This window comes from Myzus persicae, unplaced genomic scaffold, assembly GCF_001856785.1.
Source record: "Myzus persicae strain clone G006 unplaced genomic scaffold, MPER_G0061.0, whole genome shotgun sequence".
Taxonomy (NCBI): domain Eukaryota; kingdom Metazoa; phylum Arthropoda; class Insecta; order Hemiptera; family Aphididae; genus Myzus; species Myzus persicae.
The window spans coordinates 1,372,815-1,392,460 of NW_019104377.1; the positions used below are offsets into that span (position 1 = coordinate 1,372,815).

Below are 19,646 nucleotides of genomic sequence, written 5' to 3' on the forward strand. Positions count from 1 at the left end.
TAATACCTTTACCGTATATATTATTGTGTATTTTAAGTAAAGAATATATATTATTTTAATGTTAATCATTCATTTTTCTATTAATCATATTCACTATAAACATATTAATATTACTGTTTTACAAATTGTTGGCAAAAAAAGCTCATTAATTATACAATAATAATTAAATATTATATCATATTATATATATATTGTTGTGTAGATTCTTAAATTACAGTAAGATTTACATAATTATTACAAGGAATCTTGTACTGCATTTCCAAACATTTTGACATATAAACAAGACAGTGTTAAAGACATAAAAAAAAGTAGAACACTTACAACATTTGTTAACAGCTGAAAAGAAGGCTAAAATATTTATACTCATTATTGTTTTAAAATAATATAAAAAAACAAAATTGATTTAAACTCGATGAATATTGAAGTATTTCATCGCTCCTCAGTAAGTCTGAAATGAAACACTTGATCAAAACCCGCATAAACTTTAACTTCAGTAAATCGGTGCAATTTTTCAAGAGAAAAAAAATATTTTTGTCTAGACAAAATTTAAAAATGTTTAATAATAAAATCTCATTTTAAATTTAAATTTTCAATGATTTTTCGGTAAAATTAGTTTACTTTACTAAAGGCATTTTTTTTTTTTAATAACATAAGCCATAAGGCAACAGTTAAAATATAACGTAACATACTTTTTTTAATCAAAATGTATTTTTATAGTGATTCGTGTTAAACGTAGTTAAATAAAATGTCTATAATATATTAGGATACTGCGAGTAAGTTTAATAATTATTATACGCATAAGAATATTAACAAGTCCTTTAGAATATAAGTGCATTTAAAAATAATATTTAATTTTAATTTTTAGATGCACACTGTTCATGTTCGAATAGATAAAAATAATACAAATGTAAGATGAAAGCAACCGTTTCCTATCAATATTATCATTAATCCTGAACTTTATTGGCTTGTAATGAATTATTATTGTAAACTTTAACATTAGACTGATATTGAAAAATGTATTTTATGTTGAAAGTATAAACGTATTTACATTATATCACGATTTCGTTGAAGTTCCCTTTTTAATTACAGGTACACCAAACAAATTGAACGGTTTTTTTTTTTATAAATGAATTTAATTTAAAGTGGGGCTCGTAGGACGTCCTCCTCTTTTCAATAAAAAAAAAATAAAACAATCTAAATCGGTCCGGTGAAAAAAAAAAGAAAAAAAAGGGAAAGACGGACGGACGGACCACCAAAGTATTTGTCCATATGACATTTGGCAGCTGTCGTTAAATGGAATTCTAACTCGAGCAGTACAATAATTAGACAATACGAACGAAAGTGTATAAATACAAATTTAACTTTGTTTATTTTATATGAACAAAACTTCTTTCGTTTTTATTTTATCAATATTAAAATTTAAGATGTAATAAGACATACAATCCAAAATTTAATAGTTTAATTAAATAGTATGACAAATACCAACAATAATGTTATTAATTATAGTTGTGGGGATGAATTTAATAATACTTATATTATATATTATTATGTATATAAACCATTTAGCCTTGTACCTCAAAGTTCTTCAAATAATTGTTTAACATTGATTTCTGTATTCATTATCTATTCATTATCTTAATAAACATAAATTACATTTATAGATTCGTAGTTATAAATTCACTAATTTATTTATAATTACAATTTTAATTAAAACAAAATGTAGACTTGTAGTCTCAAATTAAATAAAAACGTGATTTATTCCTCAATTAAACGTCTGAAATACATATTATTTTTTTGTTATTTTATCGTAAAAAGCAATTATATGGTGGTTCGTCTTATGTTCTATACTTGCTTTTTATAAATAAAAATGACTATATGATAGATAATAAATATAATGGATCAACGATTGAATCAAAATTGATTTTACACTTACCTCAATGATAAATATTGAGTTGACTCTATTAAAAAAAAAAATTTTAAAATATTCAAATATTTGTATAATATTATACATTTTTTAATTTATTTGCATAATTAGAGAATAAATTGTTATGAAATTAGTTCACATCATAATATATTCGGTAAGACTATCGCAATGTTATTCATTTTCGATTATATAATAGAATATCGGATATAGGTACCTAAATACTGAATATCTTAATTATTTTTTGATAGTATGAAATATATAATAATCGATTATTTTAAAGCCAATTACGCTGATCGTTTATTTATGAATATTGCGTGTCAAGCTGTGTGCAAATGAAAAAAAAATAAACTTGGACCATTGAAATATAATATTATAAAACGGGTACACATTAATTATTAAATCCTGCAGATTAATCGATGTGTATAATGAATGTAAATAATATTCCTAACAGCGTTACTTACCTACCCATTGTACAAATGCGCGTCTATCAACAATGAAATGTTAATAATATTTCGTATTGACATTTGGTAAAAATTCCCTGTCAACTATATTATATTATATTTCAGATATTAAGAGCGATGGCGCCAAACGGCGAAGCTTATCTGTACCGAGTGTACCGCAGGCAGCGGACGGGTTTAATGGTTTTATTTTATTGGCGACGATAATAACAATAATAATAATAATAATAATAATAATAATTGAAGCGGCTTTTGTACCGGGCCGAAACGTTTTGTCTTTCGGCACTGTCGGCACGTTTTGAGTGGTAAATTATTACTGTATCTACTTATTCACATTTATATATTTTTGTACAGTAGGTCGATTTTTACGGCACAGCACGGGATGACAGCTGCTGATGTGGAGTCGGAGTTGACGTGGCACTGCGGGTGTGCGTGATGATTCGCAGTGCGCATAATATTATACCGGATAAAATACATGGGAATCGTAAGAACGGTTAGAAGTGAGATACCGTAAGGACGTGGGACGGTGACACGGGTGGTATAGGTGGTTATATAGCGAGCGCATAACGTTATAACACGGTAGGTACTGTGTGTGAAAGGAATGGTGTGGCTGCAGTTTAGAAGTTTTGCAGAGCAGATATTATTTTACCTGCAGTCAGGATGCCGGATACAACATAGAAGTACGAGATTAGACATTCGTGTCTGCGTCAGCAACAGATTTAGGAAACATTGGTGGGGAGGGGGGGGCAGGATTATTGTAATCACGAGAAGTACGAAGGACGTTTACAGTCCAGACGCAATCGCACGCAGCAATAAGCGTCTTTGGACTCTTTAAACCTTTGCGCAGACAACAATGCGGCCGACGGATAACGTCCGTTATAATAATATTACACTGTTATAACAATCGGACCGACGAAATTCGTACTGTAAAAAACGATTCCTCGAGCGATTAGTTAGGCACTTACACCTGTAATAGCCCAACCTGCAGGTACTTTCCTAAACAATGAATTATATAGTATTATGTGATAATGTTCTCAAGTGGCATTACGCACACGTGCGGATTTCTGTTGTGCGCGTACAGTAGTTGTTGAAACGATACCAATCGACTCGGTGCAAAAAGTGTGATTAATTTATGATATATTATTAAGATACAACTATTATGCATAACCAACGTTCTATGTTGATTTTCTCCCGAACGGTTTTAAACCGCAGTGGCGGCCAGAGCCGATTGTACGGAGGATTTCGGTAAGGAAATTTTCGTCCCGGACCCACATTTTTAGGGCCGTCCCCTAAAGGCCCCTTTAACCCTTAAAATACGAGACCTAAGATTATTTCAGAAAAGCCAAATGATTGAATTGCCTAGAAAAACATTTTTTTAATTTCAATAACAGCTGTTTCAGTATGAAAACATCTATTATTACCGAACTATATTCGTACACTCAGTACCACTTATAGTTTGCTTTCAAGAATAAATTATAAAATAACGTGTAATATAGTGGCGTGAAGCGAAGTCCCTTGTTGTACCTACCTTTATTATATTTATAATGTAAGATATAGCGAAACAATTATTTTACGGGATGCTTCATCATCGTTAGTGTGCATAATTGTATTTATGTAATATTGCCTGTTGCAGCCAGTAATTTGGAACTGACATATTAATTTTTGATTTTAAGCTAAACGGATCATATAAAAAGGTATAATATGTACCTGCTAAGTAATCAACTATAGTTTTTAAGTGTATAATATTAAAAAAAAAGTAATTTACTAAAATATATTTTTGAACGATTTATCAAATAGAGGGCCCATTTTCTTTAACCAGGCAACCGAGCAATAAAACCGACACGGGTTTTCAATAAGTGATGCGTTTCATCAAGTTGTGTGTCTAGCGGTTGCTTATAAATAAAGTATGTATTTTATAAATAAAAAACATAACGCATAGACGCATCGCGACACGACAATAATATTATAATATTGACCATCGGAAATGTGTCGATGGCGTGCAATCCCTATCGGAACTTTGAGACGACGACGACGAAAAAAAAAAGCGATTGGTTTAAAATATAGTCATGTACACCTATAGAAATATAATTATTAATTATGTACAAGTGTATCGTCATCGTCGTGTACGTCGTACACGATTAATATTTTCGTATTGATAAATTATATTATTACCTGATTTCGGATCGGACTCGTGCCGGCGTCTCGTCGGCCGTGATCGATGTGTAAAAGAAATAAATCGATATTCCAAAAAAAATTAAACCGATAAAAACTGTGCCGGGGTGGTTGATAATCGGGGGTGGGGGGAGAAGATAGGCAGTACGGAATCGTCGATAGCGACGACGACGACGACGACGCGCGGTGTGCCGTATGCGGATTCACGAACTGTCGCGCCGGCGAGACGGAGTCAGAAATCGGTCGGCGCGCGACACACCGGAAGACTGCGGTGGTGGGCACACGTTCGCGGCAACGGCGTTACTGAACCGTCGGCGGCGGTGGCGGAGCGGCGTTTTTCTTCGTGCGGCGAACGACCGGAAACTATAATATACGTGTGGCGGCGACCGAATACGCAAGCGCTCGGACACACGACGCGTGTGCGACTGCGGCCGACAGGTAATATCATGTGTACGCGACGACGATAACGATACGCGTCCGACGGCGTTTCTGTTTAAAAATCCGTCGCTCTTCCCCGTCCGACATCGGGCAGTGATGATCAGTCTATATATTATATTATATAATGTGATATTAATATTAATATCTCGTATGTAATACGACGATATGATTTCGCGAGTAATCGTATAATGCAGGCCCGGTGTTCGTAGACGGAAATCAAAAAAAAAAAAAAAAAGGCCGTATATTTTTTTTTTTTTTTTTTTTTTTTTGAACCGCGAGGTTATTAGCCGGCGTTAAATGTTTACATTTTTACATCGATTGCTCACATACTATATCTTGATTTCTACTAGTTGTACCTACCTATATATTTACAAATGTATTTCGACCAAATAGTAGGTACAAATATTTAAATCAGTTGACGCAGTTCTTCTGTTGAGTTGATGAGATTGAAGAGTCTTTTGGTCGTCTCAGGAGTGGGTGCCAGCATCTCGTATAGTGTCTCGGGAAGTTTTAGCTCAATGCGCCTTTCGATGAACTTTCGACATTCCGCAAGTGCGCGTTTGACTGTGATGATTGTTTCGCACGTCGGGCATGATGGAGGGTCTTCTTTGGCCATGAGATACCCGTGAGTCAAAAAGGCCGTATAATATCTACATAATATATATTTTATTATATTACATTATATGATTACGCGTACAGGACGATTCAACAAGCATGTTCCACCCCCATTGTTCGTCTTATGTATTGAACGACGAATCGGTTCAAACTCCGATTTTTGAAATTTTTAAGTACAGCCACCTATATTTTACCCACAACTAATAACAATACGCGAGCTCCGCCGTGCTTTCATTAGTCCATTTATACTTTTCTATACCATTTAATTAGGAATGTCCTCCGAGGGCGATGTAAAAAACTTCATTTTTTCAAATATTATTTACATCAAATAACTGTTTTCTAAGTCTAAACTGTATAAGGTAGATGATTTTTTTGAAAACGTCGATGAACCTGAATCTTCCATTGTATACGTATAACTTGGCATTGGAAATTCGACCAATTTAAACAGAGATAATTAGACATACTTGGTGCGATTTTCCAATATTAAAATTTCGACTACCTACCTGCTATAACTGTTGAAACTATAATTGTTATGCAGAGTTTAAATTTAAAAAAAAAATGTTTCTTCTGAAAAGAGTTGTATGATTTTCTGATTTCGTAAAAACAAACATTATTATTGAAAAATTGAATATTGTTTACAGTTCTATACGCCACCTGAACAATTTTCGTATACGCCCACTTAAATAATCGTCGTCGATCGGACGATTGACGTTATGCCGAAAGCGTTCAAAATGTTACAGGCCATGCGACCGACTACACTGCTGCCGTACAATCTTAGATCAGAATGTTATCTCTACATGATACTGCTCTAAGGATAAAACTCATACATTTTAATATAGATAAACGGAATGATACGTTATTTTATATTTTTTTTTTCAAAAATGAGAGATACGGTATGGGTACCGTTTTTATCGAATCGAAAGTTCCATACTCTCACCGAGGCCTCGGGTTATAGACGTTATTATTATATGCGCACAGATCCGTTTATGTTAAACGTGAAATAATGTCAGTTTTGAACTAGATTCCTCAAATTTTATATTAGAATGTTTAACAATATATATGCACTATGGTTATTTGTGCAACTACTATATATTACGGATGGTTCATTTTGACGTTCTGAAGTGATGCATAATACAGTTCACGCCCTTCGTGGCTCGGGAGAAACTATTCAATTTTTAAAAAAACTATTTATAAATTAATATAAACACCGATCTAATTTTTGTTTTTATCTGAATAACGTAAACGGGGGCACAAAACGATTTGTTGATCGTGACAAGAATGATTAGGCTCTTAATAATTTCGTCTTGACGTTATATTAGACGTTATATAGTGTACAACAAAATACGATTTTTTTAAATTAATTCTGTAGTACGGCCACAATTATAAATTAATTTTACTAACCAGTATAAAATATAACGGTTTGAGTATATTATTTATGTATGCGATGGACTGATGGAGTACCTACACCGAGGATTATTATTTTTGGCATTACACGACTATAGGACGTGTGTATAATATATATATATATATATTTAAAAAAATGAATTTTCATATATTTCTCATAAATAAAATAAAAAACTGGCTTAATACTGTTGATGAACGAACCAAAATTCAACTGCAACATTTATTATTATCGTTTTAACGTAGGTATACACAGCCTACAATAATAATCGTCTCTCGGCTCGCAAATTATAATTGGCTCAATATTTACAGTGAGAGGTAATACAATACAATTTACATAAACCATCAATTCGTTTTTGACATTTTATGTTTATTATTTTATTTTTTCGATTAATTAATGTTTATTTTCATTGACCGAAAGCAACACCTAACAATAACACTCGCCTGATAAATAAAATCCAAAATAAACCGTTGCTATATTTTTGTTAACATAACATTTTTTTAGAGTACTGTCGATTTGTGAATTGAAACATGAGTTAATAAGTACACGAATGCGTACGATATGGCGGTAATCGTGATTCGTTGATATTTTAATAAAACTTTTGTCGTTATAGTAATAATTAAATGTGATGTACTTTAATACGATAATAATATAATATTATAGAACGTTAAAACGATTAAAAACCCGAGAACCCTTGACTGGATACAGAGTTATGTCACTTCGCGTCCATACCTTCGCGGCTTGCGACTGGTGTAAGCGGCAGAAGGTTTGAGAATATATTAAATTCAAATGACACGAAGAACAACGGAATTCGAAAACCCCGTTTGTTAATATAAGTATAACTACTTACTATTGTTTACTAATAATATTATATTCAGCTGAAAGCTTTCATCCGAAATTGTTTTAATATCGCGGTGCAAGGGCAGCGTGTGCTCAAAAATAAAGTCAACGTAATACGCTGGTTAATTAGCAGCGTCCATTACATGAATTTTTCTCTCTCGAAATACAATTCGATAACTATTGTTATTAAATGTGAGCAGTAATAATAATTCTCAAATGCAGAAAGCCAAAGCATAATAATTATGTACCTATATATATAAATATGTATAAATATAAAAATTTATATTTGACACCAAAATCGTAGTCTTTTGTTTAAGTGTATACAGCACGTCATGATCACTATTATTCAACATACTCGGTATTGCTGTGTTAAGCAACGGCCCGCTTGATATTTTCCGGTTAAACGACATATAAATATAAAATTTATGACACACTAAAGATTTCTTAAAAAAAAAAAACCAGCCAACATCAGTTTGTGTGCAGAAATGTCCGGAACAAAAACCGGATACAATAAATATACAGTAATACATTATACACACACACACACACACACACACACACACACACACACACACACACACACACACACACACACACTCACAATTATATAGTATCATTATTCGAGGCGACATCAGAATATAATATGTAATATTGTTCGGGCTATTTAACCCCGCGAAATATAACATAATAGCGGCCGACGTTTGGGATGAAAACCGCGCGTCAATACGTCGAGAATTTTGTTTCAAAATGTTGTTTGCGGCTGCATAGCAGCTTTTCCGTCATCGAAACATTACGATTATTGTTATATACGCGACGGCGACGACGCCGATTGTCGTTAGAAAAAAGTTGGTCTTTACAATACCTACCCAATCTAGCTATATTATCTAACAATATTATTGTTTTTTTTTTTTTTTTTTTTTAAAAGCCTCGGCATCTAGGGCCATTGGCTACACACAATATCATTATTATTATTATTACAACAATGGTAACATTTATGCGGAAACAATGCGATAATACAATATATTAATTCCGGTCTCCTCTATATAATAATACATAATAATAGGTACGCGGAAACGACGTGACTCTAATTTTTCCACGCCGCTCAGCGCCAGAAACCCTCCCCTAACCCGCCCCCAACGAAATCGACACCGACTCACCGGCGGCGGGGTTAAAGAACATTTCCGGTGCGTAAATAATAAAATAATAATATTATTTGTGGTTTTCTCCGAACGACCTCGGCGCGGCGAGGGTGTCAATTTAATATATAATGTTCGACGATATATCATTATTATTATTACTTTACTGTGTCGTCACAAGACATCATCGCGCGACGACTTTTCGGGAAATTTTTTCACTTACGCCGCACAATGAGTCGTCTTACGTCTTTCGACTCCCCATATAATGTGGGTACAACCGACCAAAATATAAATATTATTTATTATAAATTTATAAATTATAATGCTGTGCGTTTGTCGTTTTTTCTTCGGCAGACGACGCGGTTAAAAACAAATTTCAAATCCTGCACAATACGCTAGTCGTCTTGTACGAGATACCCAAGCCCCGCTAGTAATAACCTCTCGGATAACTTTTTCGATTAAGAAAGTCGAAATGGATATCGTACTTATTTTACACCTACTTAATAATACTAAAACACGATTTAAGAGTCAAATCGATCGCCATGTATTATTAGCACTCCTTTAATATTTTTTCAATTTTACTTGTAATATAATATATAATATATTATAATATTATGTAATCGAATATTACGTTCTATTTAATATTATAATTCATTATTCAAGCACACGATCACGATGCATTTGTCGACCCACACACGACACACATATTAATATTATTATTTTTTTACAGCGTAAAGGTTGGTTTCAAATTATTATTGACTGCAAATTGGTTTGTAACTACCTATAAACTACCATGGTAACGATACTATTTTTTCATAACAAGAAAAAATTAAGAATAATTTTTTCATATAATATAATGATGATAATAATGCTATTTAATCATAATTATAATCCATTTATTTTTACAACTTTGAACAACTTTCCAGATTTTCAGATGAACAAAATTCACTACCATCACAAAAATATGCTGTCGTTTTTTTAATAAAACAATATTTTCATAATATGTTGTTGCGTTACATTCATTTTTTTAAAAAAAATATATATATTCAGATTTAAAATGTTAAACTACTTAGTAAGTATATTGTATACATAATATGGGCAATGTAACACTCATGGCGTGATAAACAACGACTTTTAATTTTTTAAATTTAATTTTGACTTCTATAAATAATGATTTTTTTTAACTTCTTAAAATCTGTGTACACAGAAGTTTTCGAGAACATAAAATATTAATAAATGGTCTTCCGAGAAGCGTAAAAAAATCAAGTCTAAAAAAATTATAATGTATATACCTACGTATACAAACAAAATTAATGGAATGAAATGTGCGATTTTGTTCTGTTTTACGGATTAAAAAATATAATATATGGTAAAGTGCTGCTGTTATGATAGAAAACACCAACCACTCTTATGTAAAAAAAGAACATTATTTTTACAGCTGTTTACGGCTGTACGAATAGATTTTTTGGCAAAGAAATGTATGACATAAATCTAATCTGACAAACGATGAGTTTGGCACGAACTTGGAAAGAACCAGGTTAAAGCCATGTATCTTTTTACAATAAATTTGTTAACAATTAAAATGTGTTTGAAATATTTAAATTATAATATTGTCACGAAAAGTAAACACTAAACATAAATGTTTGCACAATAAGTCATGGAAATATTTTTTGAGATTCTAAGAGGAGCGATGAATGTATTGATCTTACAATGTTGTATAGGTATTATTTTTATTTGCGTGTCCGTATTCACCTCTTAGTACATTACAAATGCTATGATTTTCATCTTTGATGGTATTTTCTGGTATAATATTGGATTTAATTGGTACTTTTATCAAAAATAATTAGGAAAAACCAAGAAATATATGGAAAACTGGTTATTTTTACGCGAAACCACTAATTAATGTCGATCAAAAAATGTTTGTTGGCCAAAAACATTGAAAATTTAATACAAGGTTCATCATAGTATACCAACTAAAAATGTGGTGAGTTGTTAATATGCTACGCCCCATTATATTTTTATTACTATTGTCTACACATCTTTTTTTTTTATATAAATCTAATATCATAAAAGTAATTTTGTGTTTTTTCTTGATAAAACTACCTATAGGGGTCTTAATTATTATTAATGTTTCAACGAACTTAGCAAAATCCAACAGCAGTGTGTAAATAATTTAATAATTAGTTGTTCAAAAGCTCATGTTCATGCAATCGGTTGGTTGTATTATTTTAATCTTTTTAATTCTCAATATTGTGGTTCTTAAATCATGTTTTTTTTTTTTTGAAATTATAGAAGATCTGATTTAGTCAAAAAAAAAAACGAGTTGTAAAATTTTTTTCTGTATTTTTAGGTTACTCTACACAACTGCAATAATATTATGCACGAATGACTGTGATGCAGTGCGGATAAGGCCAAAACTTATTTCTTAAACAGTTTTAATGGCGATGTGTTATGCGCATAGCATTGTGTTGCACGTCTGTCGGTGTGTATAATAGAAATAATGTAATATTATGTGTATTGAATCCGTGTTGAAGATAAGACAATTTTTTTTTTTTGAAACTCAACAATGGATCATTGAATATATTACATCCAACCAACGAATAAAACTATGCGTCGTACGACACAATTTATGTGATACCGAATTAAAAAGTTTGCAGTGACAGTAAAACACCATTACAGCATATTTTGTATTTTATTAGAATATACATCCATGTGTATATAATATCTCAGAAGCTCGTCTGATCTTTGTCCATTCGTCCATTCGTTCATTTTCGATTACTTTACAAAATGTCCCTGTTCAATAATCCTTGGGCATGTTATACTATGGTATAATACGTGTGCCGATGCAGTCTCGTTTCATTGCTTATCCGTGCGTATTGCCACCGGTAAAATACAATTATACATATATTATAGTAACATTTTATTTCAATATAATACGTTAAATCGTACTCAATAAAACTAAGTGTCTTGTCTAATTATTAACATCAAAATCCTTTCGCATTCCACCGTTCGGTATTTTATTTTTTATGTTACTGTTGAGATGAATCATATCATTTAATACAAGTACCGTTCGTGATACAACAGTTTTGAATACGGCTGAACAGTTTCCACAAGTAAATTTACCTGCATGTTTTTTCATGTTATTCAAATAGATAAATCAATACTTATCCATAAACTATGAATTAGGTATGTATCACTGAATTCGTTATACTGTCATGATAATTTAATATTGACTAAAACTAAATGAATTCATTCGGGTAATTATATTACGAGATAATATCAAGTAAAATACACCAAGGAGATTTTTTTTTCTTTATAATCCAAATTCTCAAGACCTTTGCTTCTTTATAACTCAAATGTAATATGTATGAACTTATAAGCTACGAGAGTTCTGGATAATCTGAATGTAATGTTTTTATTATTTTTTCCCAATTGCGGTTTTTAGTTTTAACGATCACCAGTTATAATAATACAATATTTTTAATTGTTAACGTTATGTATGTAGTATGTTAGTCGTATATTCGTATATTTAAAATTGAACTGTGATTAATAATTATACTTAAATCTGGAACATTAAATTTTTGTCACATGTATAATCTTCTTTTTATGAAAATCAAGTTTCCGAGCAAAAGTTATTTAAACAACATTATGAGTTAAAACTAAAAGAAACCTTTGAATCAATTTTACATAATTATAAAGGATACAAATTATTTACTAAATTTAACTTAAATGCAATAGAAAAAAATTAATTGAAGAGAACATCTAAACAAAATGACACATTTTAACCTACTAGTTTAATAATTTCCAAAAGGTAGGTAAAGTAATTTTTGTTTTTACATAAATTAAAAAATCAAAAAGTTTAAGGGGAAAGAAACTCTCCCAGAAATTACGAGAAATATGATACAAGTATTATTCACTGATAAATTTTAAACTTTGTACTCATACATAACCATAGGCTTCAAAGAAAAAACAACACTTGATAGTTTCTACTCTTGAAATTTGCTATCAAATATAATACCATTTTATACAAGGATCACATTCTCATACGAAGTATATTTTAATCCCTAGATAAATTCAATGAGTTAATAATACTATATTGAGGTGCAAAAATTGAAATACATAAAAAAATAGTACAATTTTACCTGCCATGTTCTTTTTATTTTTATGATTAGACAATTTACTCTATTCGAATATGCGTACCTACGTACCTACATAATAAATTAAAAAGTTTAAATTTTCTTAAATAAATTAAAGAGTACATTATACATTAGATTGTTTTATTATTTATGAGCTATAGATTTTTTAACTTAAATACTATAAATTATAATATGATAGAGTAACTTTTTATACAATATAGCTTTAATAATTAATATTCCGTACATAAGTTTATTTAATTAATATTGTTCAGTTTTAATATATTCTGATGAAACTGATTTGAAACTCAAATGAACTAGCTATACTTACTATATTATATTCAGTAGCACACACAGGATTTTTTTAAAAGGGGTTGTGCTTATAAAAATGTTCAAGAAATGTTGTAGAAGTACATTTTAACGAAGGCAGCCATTTCGAATGAGGGTACTCCTTACCATTACCCTCTCATACCCACTAGTGGTATGTGCCACTGTGTGTATATTTATACTTTTTAGTAAATTGCAGTTAGCTATCTCATTGCATATTTAGTAGTAAAATTATATACGCTATGTAGAATACATAATTTGATTCACACTGTTACTCATTAAGTAGGTACTTCATTGTTCGTATTAGTATTAGTAAATTAGTTTTGATTCATATAATAAAACGTTTTTACATGCTTACAAATTATTAAATTTAAATATGATATTGAAATGTAAGGTCACCAAACAATACGTACTTACACACTCGGAATCAAACGAAAAACTACGTCGTAATCGTTGAGTGTTGCGAAAAATATACCAAAGACATCACTAAATTAATTACTATCCACACAAAATATTTGAAAAAATAAATATATTTATCGATACCTCAAATAATTTATACTATATAGAGATTTGAATATATTTTATGTGGCTACATGTTAGAAACTCTACACAATATAATTATTTATTTATTATGAATAACCATTGATACTATTAATTGATACTATTGTTCGATCCAAAGGTTGAAAAATATTTTAGTAAAAGAGAAAAGTAAGTATAACACGGACTCGGTACTTGAATACCTGCAAAATAGTATACACGTTGTGTTAGATTTTATCTATTGTTGTTATAGTATTATAACGCCGGTTCGCCATATAATATACACAGTTGAATCAATGTTTTGATCTACAGCTTTCACCAAAATTATTTAAAATCTTTAACGAGCCGAAGGCGATAAAACCAAACTAATATTTATATCGTGTAACTATAGTTTTCGTTCTTGAGGTAATTTTCATCATTATAGTTATTATAATAATATAGTTGTTGTTATAGTGTGTATTCTATCTCAATAGCACATAATATCATAATTCATTCTAAATAAATTATAATATATTAACAGCAAATAGGAAATTTAATATGTTATTACGGATAACACAGTTCTATAGTAAAAATAGAACTCAAGAGGATATTTTCAGCTGAATATATACAAAGTAAAACTCTAACAAATATTATCTTTTAATCTCGCTCTACCTCAATCTCCCTCCCAATCTATCTCTCTCTGTATAAATATATATATTATATATGAATATGATTGAACTACAAGAGACATAAATATACCAGATAAGAAATTATGAAATTAGTTTTTTTATGAAAGTAAAATAAAACAAATGGCATTTTATAAAAGTTTATTAATTCAATGAATGTATAATTTATTATCTGTATTTACATTTTTAATTTCGCAACGGTAACAACTGAGTTTACGAAAACCGAACAATTTAACTAAATTTCCCTTGAACTTGATATTCTTGTATTTATAAAAATATAAGAAAAAACCAGACAAATATCTTGAAGTAGTGGAAGTCGTAAAAAAATATCGTGACTATTCATTTTTGCTTGTCTGTTAGTGTCTTGTGATAACGTAACAAGCACTGCATGCTTATAAATTATAATTGATATTGTACAGTATACCAGTGACGATTTTTTAATTTGAGTATAGGTATAATATAATGTGCGGATATTTCCACATCATTGTTAATTCTTTCCTTGATAAGTTTTTTAATTGGTTAAAAATTCTATTAGTGATATTATTATATTTTAAATAATTTATTATATTATCATTCAGGTTAAACGAAATCAGGGATAATTCATTTAAGCAAACAACATTATTTTTGATGAAATTTAAACATATTATCATTTGGAAGAATGAATAAGCGGAAGATAAGAATAGCTTTTTTAATCGATTGTTACTGATTGTTATAAAATATAAATCGTCTGGGCGAAAGGACACTATTTTATTTTATTTTCAAGTTAGTTTTTACGCTCGAGTCACGTGGATAATATATTAAGTAGGTATTATTTTATTCATTTCTAATGTTACAGTCACCAAATTTAAATTTACTATGAAATAAGTAATAATTATTAGTACTGTGAATTCAATGAACTGAAAAAAAATGCAGAACAGGTACAACTAACATAAATATATAAACATGCACTTATATAGTGTGTACCCAAAATTTGGCTCTTGGGTATATGATCTACAAACTCAAAAATATCGCATGAAAGTACAAAATAAAAATATAAATCAACTGTATTATAAAATAATATTCTAAACGAATTAACAAAAAATAAAATATCTACAAGCAAGAATACAAGGTATACCTACCTTACATAATTTTCGTCATTCTTGCTGCTGGCGTATACTATTAAAATATGTAAAGTATACAAAACAGAATTTGTAGGATGTATTAAAATCATTTTTTTGTTTTACTTGTTGTAAGACGTAGCTATCTCTACTTCAAATTAAATGAAACTTAAATAAATGTTGACTTTTTTTCATATTTTTACAGTTTAATTTGTTATTCATTTGTACTTTTGCACTATACCTGTCTAGGTAAATGTTAAGTTTTTATCGTACAGTAAAAAATAAACATATTATACAATAACAGTACAGTTATACGGTTTTAATTGTTAAGAGTTTTTGCTATCTCGACATGAGTGGTTTGCACAAATTTAGTGTCAGATTGAAAATCTTTTGATAATTAATTAGTTTAGGTAGGTAAATTATGTAAACTAATTACTTTTTTGGCGTTTATCAAAACCGCACACTTTCAAAAAAAAAGCCGTCGCTCAAAAATGTAAACTTTTTTTGTATCATAATATTATAATACCCGCACGCCTTTCTCTAAATAACATTATTCAATTTTGGACACATCTAGTTTTATTAATGCCACACGTTTTTTACCTGGAAATCATAATTTAAAAACATAAGTATACCTTAAGTTTTTTTTTTATTCTGTACCGTAAAGTTTCCCTAAAATCACACAATTTAATTACAACCACTGAGTAATAAAGACGAGTTTGTTTTTAAAATTTTCATTTAAAAATATTTTGGTATCTGCAGATTTGGCTAGTTATAAAATTATATTATATTGAATAGGTACATAAATAATATTTTTCCTATTTGTGTAGTTCTCACTTAGTATGATAATAATTAACAAACACCATGCATGTAACAAATATGGAAAGTAATCATTTAAATAATTCAATTTGTTTTTTTAAAAAAGCTCACAATCTCGTTCATTTTTTAAATATAGATAGCTAATAGTAACTACATAAAATATTACTTTACACGTGTTTGACATACTTTTAAATTCAAAAGCTTACAATGATTAATCGTTTAAATAATATTGAATTATATTTTTTATAAAATTCATTTTATGTTTAGGGCTGAAGGTAACATGATTTAAAAAAAAATGTACAATTGTATTAATATTATATAATCTATAAATGAAGTGTATTGTATTTTAATTTTTAATTGTCAATCAAATGTTATAAAAACAAAGTGTTAAAAAAATAATCAAAATTTGACCTATGTAAAAGGTGTGATTTTGAATAACGCCCATATTTTATACTCGACACTATACACAATGATATATACACTGTAATTACATTTCATTAATTTTCAGTATATCAGTAAAAATAATCATTTTATAATTTTGTGAAAGGTTTAAGAAATAAGAACCAATACAATGGTAATAGTTTTTACTTTTTACTAAAATGTATATATGAGTCGAAAACAATTATTTAAAACAACGCAAAAGTATAAGTATAAGTATAAGTCGAAGTTATGTCAAGTCTTATGTAATATTAGGATATGTAATAAAATTAATATAAGTGTTGTAGTATATTTTATGTACGAATTGTATAAATTTTTTTTTTTTAAAACGTGGGTAAAGATATACTTCAAATCATATTAACACTAGACTAATATCCACTTATACAAGTGATGGGAAAAAAATCGTGTGTCATATCGGTCGCGAAAAGCTATGTACAACTGCACAGTGCACAGAACATATTATTTGGAATCAGTCGTCCAAATTGTTGTTCAAATTATTTACAGTTCCCCAAGTTTAATAAAAAACCATACTTGTGGAAATAAAAATTCGATCGTCAGCACATCGGCACGCATTGGAATGCAAAAAATTGAATGGCCATACAGACGTAAATATTATATCCATACTAAACACACACATATGAAACACATAACTTATAATATAGGTAATATAAAAATGCCTTACAATATACAGTTATATACTCCTGTATAATGAATTATTAAATTTCCAAAAACGTACCACACTGATCTATAAGTCGTAGTTTTCAATAAGTAGGTAATGTTTTGAATATTTAATATTAAGTATTAAAAATTTAGTTCAAATATTCGCCTAACCATGCTTCTTGAAAATGCATAAATGTGAACTTAACACATATTGTGTGCATTTTACCATCGCGATCGAAAATATCGCATGATACAGTTCTAAGTTCTCAATGAGTAATGAATAATGAGTATTTTGTCTTAATGTAATAAAGTATTAATGGATTAATAATATTTTAAATACATATTATAAAATAAAACAAATATATTATTATACATTTCCATACAAATAATGCATTCACATTATTGTGATCTTGAATACTGAACAACCAAAATCCTTTATTTTGGGAAACCAAGAATTATGCATGGATAAACACACGAAATAGCTTCATCAATTGACGTTCCCTGCCAATTATATGTTTTCAAATAACAAAGACTAAAATATCAAATATTTCAATTAATATCAACTTAATAAATTGAGTCATTTCAGATTTCAACAACATTCGTTATCAATTTTAAAAACAAGAGTATTGAATTTGATTTAATCTCGTTATTGAATTCATAAAGAGTCATTAAAACGTCCTGAAAAATAAAGTTGAATAATATTTTCGCTATTTATGGGAAAAAAAAAAACAAAATCCATTTGAACAGAATAGTATATTGCTCAGTCCTTTAGTAAATAGCTTTCTTCTTTTGTATGTTTTTTTAGAAATACCTTTTGTAGGAAGAGAAGAATAGGTTAAAAATAACAAAAAGAAAAAAAATAGTAGTAATAATAATCATCTCGAAAAGTTGCAATAATTTCACAATACTTAGCTGAAATAATAATAGCAAATATTAAAGTATAAAATATGTAAAACTGATATATGTATAATAATATAATAACAAATCAATATAGGTAATCACTAATCAATATTATAATAACTTCGCATAGCATATATAATACCGAAGGGTCGTCGTACACGTTGCAAATAACAAGCTTCATACAAGTTGATATTATTCGCTACATTCGGTCGCAATATTATGTTGTTGTTATTATTATTATTATTACTATTATTATTATAATGCACAGTCGGCTAAAACGATAAATCACAGTTTGATGACGTTTTTTTTTTTTTTGATTAAATTCGTTTAACCAGAGCGATCGGATTGGCGGGGCGTCATGACCGCAAACCGCGGATNAAGTATTAAAAATTTAGTTCAAATATTCGCCTAACCATGCTTCTTGAAAATGCATAAATGTGAACTTAACACATATTGTGTGCATTTTACCATCGCGATCGAAAATATCGCATGATACAGTTCTAAGTTCTCAATGAGTAATGAATAATGAGTATTTTGTCTTAATGTAATAAAGTATTAATGGATTAATAATATTTTAAATACATATTATAAAATAAAACAAATATATTATTATACATTTCCATACAAATAATGCATTCACATTATTGTGATCTTGAATACTGAACAACCAAAATCCTTTATTTTGGGAAACCAAGAATTATGCATGGATAAACACACGAAATAGCTTCATCAATTGACGTTCCCTGCCAATTATATGTTTTCAAATAACAAAGACTAAAATATCAAATATTTCAATTAATATCAACTTAATAAATTGAGTCATTTCAGATTTCAACAACATTCGTTATCAATTTTAAAAACAAGAGTATTGAATTTGATTTAATCTCGTTATTGAATTCATAAAGAGTCATTAAAACGTCCTGAAAAATAAAGTTGAATAATATTTTCGCTATTTATGGGAAAAAAAAAACAAAATCCATTTGAACAGAATAGTATATTGCTCAGTCCTTTAGTAAATAGCTTTCTTCTTTTGTATGTTTTTTTAGAAATACCTTTTGTAGGAAGAGAAGAATAGGTTAAAAATAACA

General features: G+C 29.3%; 1 protein-coding gene across 9 annotated transcripts in view; it reads right to left on the reverse strand.

The window, feature by feature from the left end:
* Window positions 1-4,943, reverse strand: part of LOC111041632 (somatostatin receptor type 5-like) — a 212,237-nt gene extending 207,294 nt beyond the window's left edge. For all 9 annotated transcript variants that reach the window (XM_022325950.1, XM_022325949.1, XM_022325947.1 and 6 more), the window contains exon 1: window positions 4,555-4,943. The gene's annotated coding sequence lies outside the window, so the exon portion shown is untranslated. The remainder of the gene's footprint in view (window positions 1-4,554) is intronic.
* Between the last annotated feature and the right edge of the window lie 14,703 nt (window positions 4,944-19,646).